Raw genomic sequence first — 15,300 nt, 5'->3', positions numbered from 1 at the left:
AGTCTAACAAAAGAAAAATACAGAAGATAATGGACATGAGAAAGAGTAGAAGGGGACTCCGAGGTCTACAGACGTGGCAGATATACCTTGAAGTCTCCAAAGCTGTCCCGGCTCACTGATAGTGCGACTGATAAGGAGCACCTAGATCTGCAAACAAAAAACATGTGCAGAGAGTAGCATGAGTACACTACAATCGGTACCCAGTAAGTGCCAAGCCTAACCTCGGTCGAGTAGTGACGAGGTCAGTCAGGGCCCTACTAGTATATATATATATATATATATATATATATATATATATATATATATATATATAATAAAAACAAGGTAAAATAAAATACCGCAGTAAAATAAAGGTTAAAATTTAACAGGAATGAAATCATAGAAGACAACAGTTCAGTACACACGGATAACAACAGGGGATCTCCCGAGATACCGTCTCGTAGTCCCAAACGTAAATATGCAGGAGGATCTCCCGGAATATCATTCCGTAGTCCCAAAGTAAATATGCAAGACATGGGGATCTCCCGGAATATCGTTCAGTAGTCCCAAAGTAAATATGCAGTACATGGGGATCTCTCGGAATACCGTTCCGTAGTCCCAAAGTAAATATGCAGTACAGGGCGGATCTTCCGAAATACCGTTCCGTAGTCTCAAAGTAAATATGCATCTAAACAATAGAATTCAATAGTTACGACACGAAATTCTACAGTTCAACCTAAGTACTAGTTAAGGAAAGACAAGTAAATTCACTAGACATGCTCCACGTAGTTCAAGTAAACAGGTAGGGCAAGTAGGCATGCTATTCTAATCTAGGAGGATACTACACATGCTGATGAAACTCAAATAAGAAAGAAATCAGGTTATTACTTAGTAGAAAAGTCGGGTTTTTACACAATCAGCCCGTGTACGTACTCGTCACCTCACGTACACGTCGCTCATATATCAAAAACAGTACAAATCCTAAGGGGATTTCCCCCACACAAGGTTAGGCAAGACACTTACCTCGAACCAAGCTCAATCAGTCGGTAACAATGCATTTTTCACGAATATCCGACTCCGAATGGCCCAAATCTAGCCAAAAACAATTACATATCATAAATACAACTATAATATCCTCATCTAATTAATGAAATCAATACTTTAACAAAAATTACGAAATTCGCCCTAAAAAGTCGAGCCGGGCCCATGTCTTGGAATCAGGCAAAAATCACAAAATCCGAAAGCCCATTCACTCACGAGTCCAACCATACCAAATTTATCGAAATCCGACCTCAAATGACCACTTAAAACCCCAAATCAAACTCTTCAAATCCCTAGCCTCCGTCTCCCAATTTCCACCTTATATACACACTAACTAGGTGGAAAAATAAATAGGAAAGCAAGATTATTGATCAAAAATAAGCACAAGGGACTTACCTCAAGAAACCCCTCAAAATGCTCCCAAGATATCGCCAAACCCGAGTTCAAAATGTTGAAAATGAGCAAAAATCGCGAACCTCTGCATTTAAGTGTTCTGTCTGGAAATCTCGCACCTGCGGATTCTCTGTCGCATCTGTGACGCCGTACCTACAGAAATGCCATCGCAGGTGCGGATTCCACTTAGAATCCCAGGTTCCGCTCATGCGGCTATGCGACCGCATCTGTGACTATCTCATGTGCGGAAATGCATCGCACCTGCAGTTCCTGCCCAGCTCCTTCTTGGCCACATTTGCAGCTCCTCCTTCGCACATGCGATCCCGCACCCGCGGTCTCCCCTCCACAGGTGCGAAAACACCAGAAACTAGAAAATCTTCAGCAACTAGCCTAAGTCCAAATTCAATCCGTTAAGCATCTGAAACACACCCGAAGCCCTCGGGATCTCAACCAAACATACCAAGAAGACCTAAACAGCATACAAACTTAGTCGAGCCCTCAAATCACATCAAACGACGCTAAAAACACGAACCACACTCCGATTTAAACTTAATGAACTTGAAACTTTAAACTTGTACAACCGATGTCGAAACCTATCAAATCACATCCGATTGACCTCAAATTTTGCACACAACTCACATTCGACAATACGGACCTACTCCAACTTCCAAAATTAGAATCCAACCCCGATATCAAAAAGTTCACTACCGGTCAAAATCTCCAAAAAATTGACTTTCGCCATTTCAAGCATAAATGAGCTACAGACCTCCAAAACACAATCTGTACACGCCCCTAAGTCCAAAATCACTCAAAGGAGTTAACGAAACCGACGAAACTCCATTCCGGAGTCGTCTTCACACAGTTCCGACTACGGTCAAAATTTTAAGACTTAAGCTCCCGTTTTAAGGACTAAGTGTTTCAAAACACTCCGAAACCCCAAAATAAAACCTCCCGGAAAGTCACATAAGCAGAAAAAGGTACGGGGGAAACGTAAATAGGGGATGGGGCTAATACACTCAAAACGACCGGCCGGGTCGTTACATCCTCCCCCTATTAAAATAAGCGCTCGTCCTCGAACGAGCATAGAGACATACTTGAAGTGGTGAAAAGATGAGGATAACGACTGTGCATATCTTGCTCGGTCTCCCAAGTCACCTCCTCGACCGGTTGTCCCCTCCATTGAACCTTCACAGAAGCAATGTTCTTTGACCTTAGCTTTCTGACATGCCTGTCTAAAATAGCCACTGGCTCCTCAACATAAGATAGATCCTTGTTTAATTGGACTGAGCTGGAATCCAATACATGAGCCGGATCACCGTGATACTTCTGGAGCATAGAAACGTGGAATACCGGATGAACTCCTGCTAGGCTGGGAGGTAAGGCAAGCTCATAAGCAACTTTCCCAACTCGCCGCAACACCTCAAAGGGACCAATAAACCTTGGGCTCAGCTTGCCCCTCTTTCCGAACTTCATAACGCCTTTCATAGGAGAAACCCGAAGCAAGAACCGCTCTCCAATCATGAATGCAACATCGCAAACCTTCTGATCCGCATAACTCTTCTGTCTGGACTGGGCTGTGTGAAGTCTATCCTGAATCACCTTAGCCTTCTCCAAGGCATCCTGAACCAAGTCCGTACCCAATAATCTAGCCTCGCCCGGCTCAAACCATCCCACTGGGGACCGACACCGCCTATCATACATAGCCTCATATGGTGCCATCTGAATGCTGGACTGATAACTGTTGTTGTAGGCAAACTCCGCAAATGGAAAAAACTGGTCCCAAGCACCCCAAAATCTATCACACAAGCGCAGAGCACATCCTCCAGTATCTGAATAGTGCTCGGACTGTCCATCCGTCTGAGGGTGAAATGTTGTGCCCAACTCAACCAGAGTACCCAACTCATGCTGTATAGCTCTCCAGAACCGTGATGTAAATTGCATACCCCGGTCAGAGATAATAGATACCGGTACGCCGTGAAGCCTGACGATCTCACGGATATAGATTCGAGCTAGCTGCTCGGAAGAATAGGTAGTCATCACAGGAATGAAATGACATAACTTGGTCAGCCTATCTATAATCACCCAAACTGCATCAAACCTCCGCTGAGTCCGTGGGAGTCCAACAATGAAATCCATAGTGATCCTCTCCCATTTTCACTCCGAAATCTCTAGCTTCTGAAGCAATCCACCTGGCCGCTGATGCTCATACTTTACATGCTGGCAATTCAGACACCGAGCTACATATTCTACTATGTCCTTCTTCATTCTCCTCTACCAGTAATGCTGTCTCAAGTCCTGATACATCTTTGCAGCACCCGGATGAATAGGGTACCGCGAACTGTGAGCCTCCTGGAGAATCAACGCACGCAAACCGTCCATATTAGGCACACATAGACTGCCTTGCATCCTCAATGCATCATCATCCCCATTAGTGACCTCCTTAGCATCACTGTGCTGGACCGTGTCCTTAAGGACAAGTAGATGTGGGTCATTATACTGACGCTCCCTGATACGATCATAAAGAGAAGACCGAGAGACCACACAAGCCACTACTCGACTCGGCTCAGAAATATCCAGTCTCATAAACTAGCTGGCTAAGGCCTGAACATCCAATGCCATAAGCCTCTCTGGTACTGGTAGATATGCTAAACTCCCCAAACTCTCTGCCCGACGACTCAAAGCATCGGCCACCATATTGGCCTTCCCAGGATGGTACAAATTGGTGATGTTATAATCCTTAAGTAGATCTAACCACCTCCTCTGATGCAAATTAAGATCCTTCTGCTTGAACAGATGCTGCAAACTCCGGTGATCTGTATAGATCTCACAAGGGACACTGTACAAATAGTGCCTCCAAATCTTCAAGGCATGAACAATAGCTGCTAGCTCAAGGTCATGGACAAGATAGTTCTTTTCATGCACCTTCAACTGTCTGGACGCATAGGCAATCACCCTACGGTCCTGTATCAACACCGCGCCGAGACCAACTCGCGACGCATCACAATAAACTGCATAAGGCCCCGAACCTGAAGGCAATACCAATACTGGGGCTATAGTCAAAGCTGTCTTGAATTTCTGAAAGCTCTCCTCACACTTCTCTGTCCACCTGAATGGAGCACCCTTCTGGGTCAGCCCCGGTCATAGGCGTTGCAATAGATGAAAATCCCTCAACAAACCGACTGTAATACCCCACCAATCTAATGAAACTCCGGATCTTTGTAGCTGAGGACGGTCTAGGCTAACTCTGCACTGCTTCAATCTTCTTCGGATCCACCTGGATCCCCTCACTCGATACTATATGACCCAAGAATGCCACTGAGTCTAGCCAAAACTCACACTTTGAAAATTTTGCATATAACTTCTTTTCTCTCAAAGTTTGAAGCGCAATCCTCAGGTACTGCTCATGATCCTCCCAACTCCGGGAGTATACCAGAATGTCGTCAATAAACACAATGACAAATGAGTCGAGATAAGCTCGGAACACATTGTTTATCAAGTGCATAAAAGCTGCTGGGGTATTGGTCAGCCCAAAAGACATCACAAGGAACTCGTAGTGACCATACCGAGTCGTGAAAGCAGTCTTCGAGATGTCTGGCTCCCGAATCTTCAACTGATGATAGCCAAAATGTAAATCAATCTTGGAAAACACCTTGGCACCCTGTAACTGATCAAATAAGTCATCAATACGAGGCAATGGATACCTGTTCTTCACTGTAACTTTGTTCAACTGGCGGTAATCAATACACATCCGATTAGAACCATCCTTCTTTTTCACAAATAAGACAAGAGCACCCCAATGTGACACACTGGGCCGAATGAAGCCCTTATCAAGCAACTCCTGTAACTGCTCCTTCAACTCCTTCAACTCAGGAGGAGCCATACGATATGGAGGAATAGAGATTGGTTGAGTGATCGGCAACAAATCAATGCCAAAATCAATATCTCTGTCGGGCGGCATGCCCAGAAGATCAGCTGGAAATACATCTGAAAAATCCCTCACTATTGGGACTGACTCAACTGTAGGGGTATCAATACTGACATCTCTCACATAAGCTAGATGCGCATCACACCCCTTCTCAATTATTCGTTGAGCTTTAAGAAATGAAATAACTCTACTGGGAGTATACTCTAAGGTACCTCTCCACTGTAATCGCGGTAATCCTGGCATAGCTAGTGTCATAGTTTTGGCATGACAATCAAGAATAGCATAATGGGGCGACAACCAGTCCATGCCCAAAATAATATCAAAGTCCACCATGCTAAGCAATAATAAATCGGCTCTGGTCTCAAAACCACTAAGAGCAATCAAACACGACCGATACACGCAGTCCATAACAAGAGAATCTCCCACAGGAGTAGATACATAAATAGGGAAAGTCAAAGAATCCCGAGATACGCCTAAATATGGGGCAAAATAAGAGGACACATAAGAATATGTAGAGTCTGGGTCAAATAATACCGACACATCTCTATGACAGACTAGAACAATACCTGTAATGACAGAATCAGAAGCGACTGCCTCTGTACGAACAGGAAGGGCATAATATCTGGCCTGACCTCCCCCTCTAGGGAGACCTTTACCTCCCCGACCTCTACCTCGAGCTGGCCGAGCAGGTGGGGTGGCCACTGGTGCTGTAATCATAGCTTGAGGACCTGGTGGAGCACGTTGTGGCTGAAAAGTCTGTGGAGGTGCACCCATCCTAAATCTGGGGCAATCCCTCACTATATGGGGAGTGTCACCACACTCAAAACAAACTCTGAGAGGGCGTGGCTGCTGTGACTGGCTCGGGCCAGGTCTGCTGGACTGGCCTCTAGGAACACCCTATGCAGGAGGCACACTAGATACTGGGGCCTAGAAGGAGCTGGAACATCGCTGGCGGCTGGAAGAGCTGAATGAACGGGGTGGCTCACATAACCCCTACCATGGAGAGCTGCTGGGGCACGAGCACCAGAATAAGAACCAGTCTCTCAAGACCTCTTGGCCTCCCTCTCCTCTCTATTCCGGGCAAGCATGCCCTCCAATCTCATAGCGATACTCACAACCTGCTGATAAGAAATATCCATCTCCAACTCCCTGGCCATACTAATCCGGATGCTGGGGTGGAGTCCCTCAATAAACTGTCAAACCCTCTCTCAAACTGTGGTAACCAAGGCCGGTGCATGTCGGGCCAAATCATTGAAGCGAATTGCATACTATGACACAGTCATAGCACCCTGGCATAGCTGCTCAAACTCCGTGCACCATGAGTTCCTGAGGCTCTAAGGGACATACTCTCTCAAAAATATATTCGAGAACTGAGTCCATGTAAGTGAAACTGCCTCATCCGGACTACTCAGCTCATAAGCACGCCACCACTGATAGGCTGTTCCTCTAAGCTGGAATGTATTAAAAGAAACCCCGCTCGTCTCTGCTACACCCATAGTATGAAGAATATGATGACACTCCTCCAGAAAACCCTGAGCATCATCTATAGCCAATCTGCTGAAAGTAGGTGGGTGGTACTTCTTGTACCTTTCAAGTCTGAGCTGCTCCACCTCAGAAGCTACTGCCCTAACCTCGGGCTGAGCTGGAGCTACCGGCTGCATCGGTACAATCTCTGGAACCTGGTCGACCTGAACCCGCTGCCTTAGAGTACCGGCGACAGGAGTTTGTGCTCCTCCCCCAGCCTGAGATGTGGCAGGAGCAAGTGGGATCAATCCAGCCTGAGCTAAGGTGCTAAACATGCTGAGAAACTGGGCTAGAGTCTCCTGGAGGGCTGGTGCAGAAACATGTACCTCAGGTGTTTGCCCTCCAGCTGGAGCTACTGGGGGCTCCTGTGTAGAAGCTCGTGCGGGTGCCCTGACTACACCACGTGGACGTCCTCGGCCTCTACCCTGGCCCCGGCCTCTCGCGACTCTAGCAGGGGGCGCGGGTGCTTGGTCATCAGATCCGCTTGTACATGTCCTCACCATCTGTGAGAGAATAGAATACAGAAGTTTAGAATTTTTTGAAGTCAAAAATTTTCACACGACAAGGAATCAAAGTAGTGAAATTTTCCTAATAGTTCCATAGCCTCCCAAAGATAAGTATAGACGTGTCCGTACCGATCTGCGAGACTCTAATAAACCGACTCGTGACTCACGACACCTATGAACCTAGAGCTCTGATATCAACTTCTCACGACCCAAATTTCCCCTCCGTATGACGTCGTGACGGCACCTACTCTTTACGACTAGGTAAGCCTAACAATGCGGAATAATGAAATGAAAACATAAATTTAACAACTAGTTGTTCAAAAATACATAATAATCCCAAAACCCGGAACATCGTGAATCACAAACTACAGAAGGAAAGTCTAGTGTCTCTATATATCAGAGTCTAACAAAAGAAAAATACAGAAGATAATAGACATGTGAAAGAGTAGAAGGGGACTCCGAGGTTTGTGAATGCGGCAGATATACCTTGAAGTCTCCAAAGCTGTCCCAGCTCACTGATAAGGAGCACCTGGATCTGCACACGAAAAATATGTGCAAATAGTAGCATTAGTACACTACAATTGGTACCTAGTAAGTGCCAAGCCTAACCTCGGTCGGGTAGTGACGAGGTCAGGTCAGGGCCCTACTAGTATATATATATATATATATATAAGTATATATATATATATAATAAAAACAAGGTAGAATGAAATACCGCAGTAAAATAAAGACTGAAATTTAACAGAAATGAAATCATAGAAGACAACAGCTCAGTACACAGAGATAACAACAGGGGATCTCACGAGATACCGTCTCGTAGTCCCAAACGTAAATGTGCAGGGGGATCTCCCGAAATACCGTTCCGTAGTCCCAAAGTAAATATGCAGTATAGTGGGATCTCCCGGAATACCGTTCCGTAGTCTCAAAGTAAATATGCAGTACAAGGGGATCTCCCGGAATACCGTTCCGTAGTCCCAAAGTAAATATGCAGCTAAACAATAGAATTCAATAGTTACGACACAAAATTCTACAGTTCAACCTAAGTACCAGTTAAGGAAAGACAAGTAAATTCACTAGACATGCTGCACGTAGTTCAAGCAAACAGTTAGGGCAAGTAGATATGCTATTCTAATCTAGCAGGATACTACACATGCTGATGAAACTCAAATAAGAAAGAAATCAGGTTATTACTTAGTAGAAAAATCGGGTTTTTACACAATTAGCCCGTGTACGTACTCGTCACCTCACGTACACGTCGCTCATATATCAAAAACAGTCCAAATCCTAAGGGGATTTCCCCCACACAAGGTTAGAAAAGCCACTTACCTCGAACAAAGCTCAATCAATCGGTAACAATGCCTTTTCCACGAATATCCGACTCCGAATGGCTCAAATCTAGCCAAAAATAATTATATATCATAAATACAACTATAATAGCCTCATCTAATTAATGAAATCAATACTTTAACAAAAATTTCAAAATTCGCCCTACAAAGTCGAGCCAGGCCCACGTCTTGGAATCTGGCAAAACTCACAAAATCCGAAAGCCATTCTCTCACGAGTCCAACCATACCAAATTTATCAAAATCCGACCTCAAATGACTACTCAAAATCCCAAATCAAACTCTTCAAATCCCTAACCTCCAACTACCAATTTCCACTTTAAATATATACTAACTAGGTGGGAAAATAAATGGGGAAGCAAGATTATTGATCAAAAATAAGCACAAGGGACTTACCTCAAGAAACCCCTCAAAATGCTCCCAAGATATCGCTAAACCCGAGTTTAAAATGTTAAAAATGAGCAAAAATCACGAACCTTTGCATTTAAGTGTTTAGTCCAGAAATATCGCACATGCGGACTCTCTGTCGCATCTGCGACGCCGCACCTGCGGAAATGCCATCGCAGGTGCGGATTCCACTTAGAATCCCAGGTTCCGCTCCTGCGGCTATGCGACCGCATCTGCGACTATCGCAGGTGCGAAAATGCATAGCACCTGCGGTTCCTGTCCAACTCCTTCTTGGCCGCATCTGCGGCTCTTCCTTCGCATATGCGAGATCCCGCACCTGCGGTCTCCCCTCCGCAGGTGCGAAAACACCAGAAACCAGAAAATCTTCAGCAACTAGCCTAAGTCGAAATTCAATCCGTTAAGCATTCGAAATACACCCGAGGCCCTCGGGACCTTAACCAAATATACCAACAAGTCCTAAAACACCATACAAACTTAGTCGCGCCATCAAATCACATCAAACAACGCTAAAACACGAACCACCCTCCGATTCAAACTTAATGAACTTTAAACTTCTACAACCGATATCGAAACCTATCAAATCACGTCCGATTGACCTTAAATTTTGAACACAAGTCATATTCGACATTACAGACCTACTCCAACTTCTAGAATTGGAATCCGGCCCCGATATGAAAAAGTCCACTACCGGTCAAAATTTCTCAAAATTTAACTTTTTCCATTTCAAGCCTAAATGAGCTACAGACCTCCAAAACACAATCCGTACATGCCTCTAAGTCCAAAATCACCCAACAGAGATAACGGAACCGACGAAACTCCATTCCGGAGTCGTCTTCACATAGTTCCGACTACGGTCAAAATCCTAAGACTTAAGCTCTTATTTTAGGGACTAAGTGTCCCAAAACACTCCGAAACCCAAAAAAAAACCTCCCGGAAAGTAACATAAGCAGAAAAAGGTAAGGGAGAAATAGTAAATTGAGGATCGGGGCTAATACACTCAAAATGACCTTCCAAGTCGTTACAACCTAAAAGTTGGTGGGTCCATCAACTATGGCCTTATGAGCAATACTCACCATGACTAACATTGTTTTTAGCGTTTTGTGCTCATAAAAGTATTATGTATGACCATGTGGAACCTACTCATGTTATACACGACCACTCTTGGATCCTATCGGTGCTCAAAAAATTGATGGACTCCTATTGAATTAAAATTTACTGGATCCATCGGAAATAGTCTGATGACTAATACTCATTTCTTCGTTATGAAGAACATCGTGTTTTGGCATTTCGTAATCATGAAATAGGAATTAATGAGTATGTTTATTTTTCGTATGTTTATATACATGATAATTTTTCTGAGTTTGGTTGACGGATTCTGATTGACATAAAAATTGATGGATCCACCAGATACGGCTTTGTGAGCAATACTCACCATGAGTAACATAATTTTTAGCATTTTGAGGTCATAAGAATATTATGTACTACCACATAAATAGGAAGTAAAAAATTTGTTTATTTTTCATGTGTTTATATACATGATGACTTTTCTAAATTTGGTTGATGGACTTCGATCGACCTAAAAATTGGTATATCCATCAGATTTAGCCTTATGAGCAATACTCACTATGACTAATATTATTTTTGGTTCCAACACCTGTTGCTGCTTCCACAACTAAGAAGGCTTTATTGAAAGCTTTTAAAAGAGTGGAAGAAAGGGGACACATGAGTGTCAGGATAATGGAAATAAGGTAGAATTTCTCTGGACCTATTGAACTATTCTTTTTCTTTTATGTAGGTAGGGTTGGGCATCGATTCTACTCCTTGTAGTGAAGAATCGAAAGTCGTTGTTTGTTAGACAAGGCCCATCTTCTGCATGTCTTGCTCATCCAACATGGCATGAATCATTGAACTTACACTCAGGAATAGTAATGCTAAAAAAAATAATTTTTATTTTTTAACAGTTTGGGGAATGGAAGCTGAACTTCTCTTCGGTTCTCCCCGAAAACACGCTTCCTTTTTTGAGCTTGTTTTTAAGAAAATCAGAAAAAATTAAAACAATAATTAATGATAATATCAATTTATGGGCCTGTAAAATTTTAGGAAATTCGGGGCTGGTCGCCCAAATTCATGCAGATGGTGTGGACTATAGCACACAAAAATCTGGAAATAGTCTAAAATTCCTGTTTTATTGCCTTAAAACGATAAAAACTAAGGAACGGTTGCGAAGCGATGAATATTGTTCATTATATTATTTTTGATGGGCTCGTAAAATTTTAGGAGATTCAGATCGCCCGAATTCATGCAGATGACATGGACTGTAGTACACGAAAATCCGGGAATCGTCCTGAATTCTTGTTTTATGACCCTAAAACGGAAAAAAATAAGGAACAGTCATGAAGAAATGATTACTACTGTTCATTAGGTCATTTTTATGGGCCAAATTTTAGGAGATTCACGGCCGGTTAACCTAATTCATACAGATGGCGTGGACTATAGTACAAGAAAATTTGGAAATCGCCCCGAGTTCCTGCTTTATGTCCCTAAAACGCCTACAAACAAGTACTGGTCATAGAGAAATAATGATTATTGTTCATTATATCGATTTTGATATACCAGCAAAATTTTAAGAGATTCGGGCCCGGTAGCCCGAATTCATGCAGATGTATAACACATGAAAATCTAGGAATCGTGAATTGCTGTTTTATAGCCCTAAAATGCCAAAAATGAGGAACGGTCAAGGCGAAGCAATGACTATTGCTTATTAGGTTATTTTTTATGGGCATGTAAAATTTTAGGAGATTTGAAGCCGGTTGCCCGAATTTATGCAGCTGGCATAGACTATTGAACACGAATATATGAGAATTATCCTGAACCCTATTTTATGGTCCTAAAATGCTAAAAAATTAGGAACGGTCATGGAAAAGTGATGACTATTGTTTATTAGGTCGTTTTTATGGGCTTGCAAAATTTTAGAAGATTCGGGGCCGGTCGCCTGAATTAATGCAGATGACATGGACTATAGCATATGAAAATCTAGGAATCGTCTTGAATTCCTATTTTATGGCTCAAAAATGCCAAAAATAAGGAACAGTCATAGAGAAACAATGACTATTGTTCATTGGGTTATTTTTTATGGGCTCGCAATATTTTAGGAGATTCGGGGCCGGTCGCTTGAATTCATGCAGATAGCGTGGATCATCAGATAGTGAAAATCTGATGATCATCATGAATTCCTATTTTATGGCTCTAACACATTAAAAATGAGGAACAGTCATGGCGAAGCATTGACTATTGTTCATTAGGTCATTTTTTATAGGATCGCAAAATTTAGGAGATTCGGGCCAGTCGCCCCAATTCATGCATATGGCGTGGACTATAGCACATGAAAATCTTGGATTCGTCCTGAATTCATATTTTATGGCCCTACAATTCCAAAAAATGAGGAATGATCATTGCAAAGCGATGATTATTTTTTATTAGATCGTTTCTTACGGGTTCGTAAAATTTTAGGAGATTTAGAGTCGATCGCCCGAATTATGTAGACGACAAGGACAATAGCACATGAAAATCTAGGAATCTTCCTGAATTCATGTTTTAAATCTCTAAAACGCCAAACAATAAGGAACAATCCTGGAGAAGGGATGCCGATTGTTTATTAGGTCATTTTTATGGGACCACAAAATTCTAGGAGATTCTTGGTCGTCGCCCGAATTCACACATATGGCGTGGACTATAGCATACAAAAATCTGGAATTATCCTGAATTCCTATTTTATGGCCCTACAACGCAGAAATAATGAGGAACGGTCATGGAGAAGCGATGACAATTATTTATTAATTCAATTTTATGGGGCCACAAACTTTAGGAGATTCCTGTTATATCCCGCATTTTGTACGTAAAAGTTTCGTCGTAAGTTAATCGACGTAGACTCGGGGATGAGATTATTTTTGAGGTTATGAGCATTTATGCTATTTATAACATGCGATAAGTAAGTGTCGTAAAGGTTAAAGGATAAACGAATCAAAGAAAATGAGTTTCGTTGAAGGTTGTCGATTTGGGTTAAAATACAGTCCGAGCGATAATACCCGGTATTTATGGACTAGTACCATACAAGGTACTACATGACCGCGATAGTAGGGTACATAAAGTATGTTAAAAGTGAGTAGTATTTTAAGTAATTTGAGATAATTTTTAATTATATTGATAATGGGTTGATTATTGGTTAATGAGACATTAATTAGTTAAATAAGACATTAGTAATTAATTAAGATGTTGGGATAAGGCCTAAGAGGCCCAAAAACGTGGCAACCCCAAGAATTGAATAGGATTCATTACATCTAGGTGGCCAAATTAGAAGCCTTTAGCAAGGGATTAGTCATCCTAAGTGGGCCCCACCTAAGGTAACATTACTAGTTCAAAATTAATTGCATACTCTTAAGAAAGAGTTTAAGCAAAAGCTTACTTTGTATAGCAACATTAATAATCCTCTATTAAGAAAGAGTTTCAGCAAAAGCTTACTTTGCATAGCAACGTTAATATTCCTCTCTTAAGAAAGAGTTTTAGCAAACATTATTGTGCATAAGCAACGTGATTACTCACATCTTAAGAAGAAAGTTTCAACAGAGATGATTTTGCAATAGCAACGTTATTGCTTCAAGAATTTCATACGAATTATTCCCTATTTCGATCTCGCTATTACATGTTTCGTCGCGGTTGGCGTGTGTTAGAAAAATTGTCAAGAGAATCAGTTCACATATGTTAAGGCTATCCCTTCTTTCTTTTTGGCATGACCCATACGACACAAACGAAACGAGCAAATGTACAACTTCCATAAATGACTTTGTTCATAGAAGTATTAGAGGTGCCTACATTCTTGAATTCCCATATGTCTTATTACTCTATCGTCTGTTCATGGGTCTCAGAAAATATGTAAACTGATAAAGTTTATTTCATGATATTAATCAGAGGTATAATGGTCTTATGACATTCCGAGAGATTTTATTGAAGTACTTCTCATGCATTGCATTCATCTATACATGTACATTGACCCATGACCAGATGGTGTTATATACACGTATATATGTATATATATGTATATGGGATATGGAAAAGGTTACGGCGTTATATACGCACCACCACTTGATCAGTTGGTATATGTTGATGATTTTGCCCATAGTGGCCGAGATGATATGATGAGATGCCCTCACAGGCTTGATGATGTTATGTACACCTATACCTATGTATGACACGACATTTATACGCACGTGCATGACATTATAAATGTTTCAGGATTTACAAAGTGATTTACACTTACATGCGTAATTCTTTATTCCATGTTTCATCTATGTCTGTTATGTACTGATTTTTATGCCTTATATACTCAATACATTATTCATACTGATGCCCTATTTCCCAGGGCCTGCATTTCACGCCCGTAGGTGCAGGTAGACAAGCAGACGGTCCCCCTTCTTAGGATCCTTGATCAGCGAGAGTTGGCATGCTCCATTTGATCCGAAGCTGCTTTTGATTGTGGTACGATATGCCTGTATATATATATGGGTATGACGTGGCCCAGTCCCGTCCTTGTACAGTTGTATATTCTATTAGAGGTCTATAGACAGTATGTATAGTTGGATAGTATGTGGCCTTACCGGCTTCTAGTTTTGGGTATATAGTTGTCTATAACAGCCTTGTCGGCTCGCCCTACGTATTCCGCATGTATACATACATATGTATTTTGGGAAGATTTCCCTCATATATGTTATTCTCATAATTCAGCAGATGTTATTCATGTTTATATCTTAGTTGCATGCTCAGAGGTGTTCGACAGGTACGACTCGGGCACTCGTCGCGGCCCATCGGTTTGGGTCGTGACAAAAGTGGTATCAGAGCAGTTTTGTCCTAGGGTTATCTACAGACCGTGTCTAGTAGAGTCTTGTTTATGGGTGTGTTGTACACCACACTTATAGACATGAGGCTACAGGACATATATGATGTTATCCTCCCTTCTTATCTTAGATCGTGCGATATAAGAATTCATGTTCCTAACGATATGTTACGTTTTCAGCGATGCCTCCGAAGACTACAGCCGCCCAGAAGGGCAAGTCTGTGGCTGGTGAGACTACTAGTCAAACGCCACAAGTTACTAGGGCTCGACGAGAGTCTCATAGTGAGATTCCAT

Source organism: Nicotiana tomentosiformis, chromosome 5, assembly GCF_000390325.3.
Source record: "Nicotiana tomentosiformis chromosome 5, ASM39032v3, whole genome shotgun sequence".
Classification (NCBI taxonomy): Eukaryota; Viridiplantae; Streptophyta; class Magnoliopsida; order Solanales; family Solanaceae; genus Nicotiana; species Nicotiana tomentosiformis.
Note: the sequence above shows the minus strand (reverse complement) of the source record.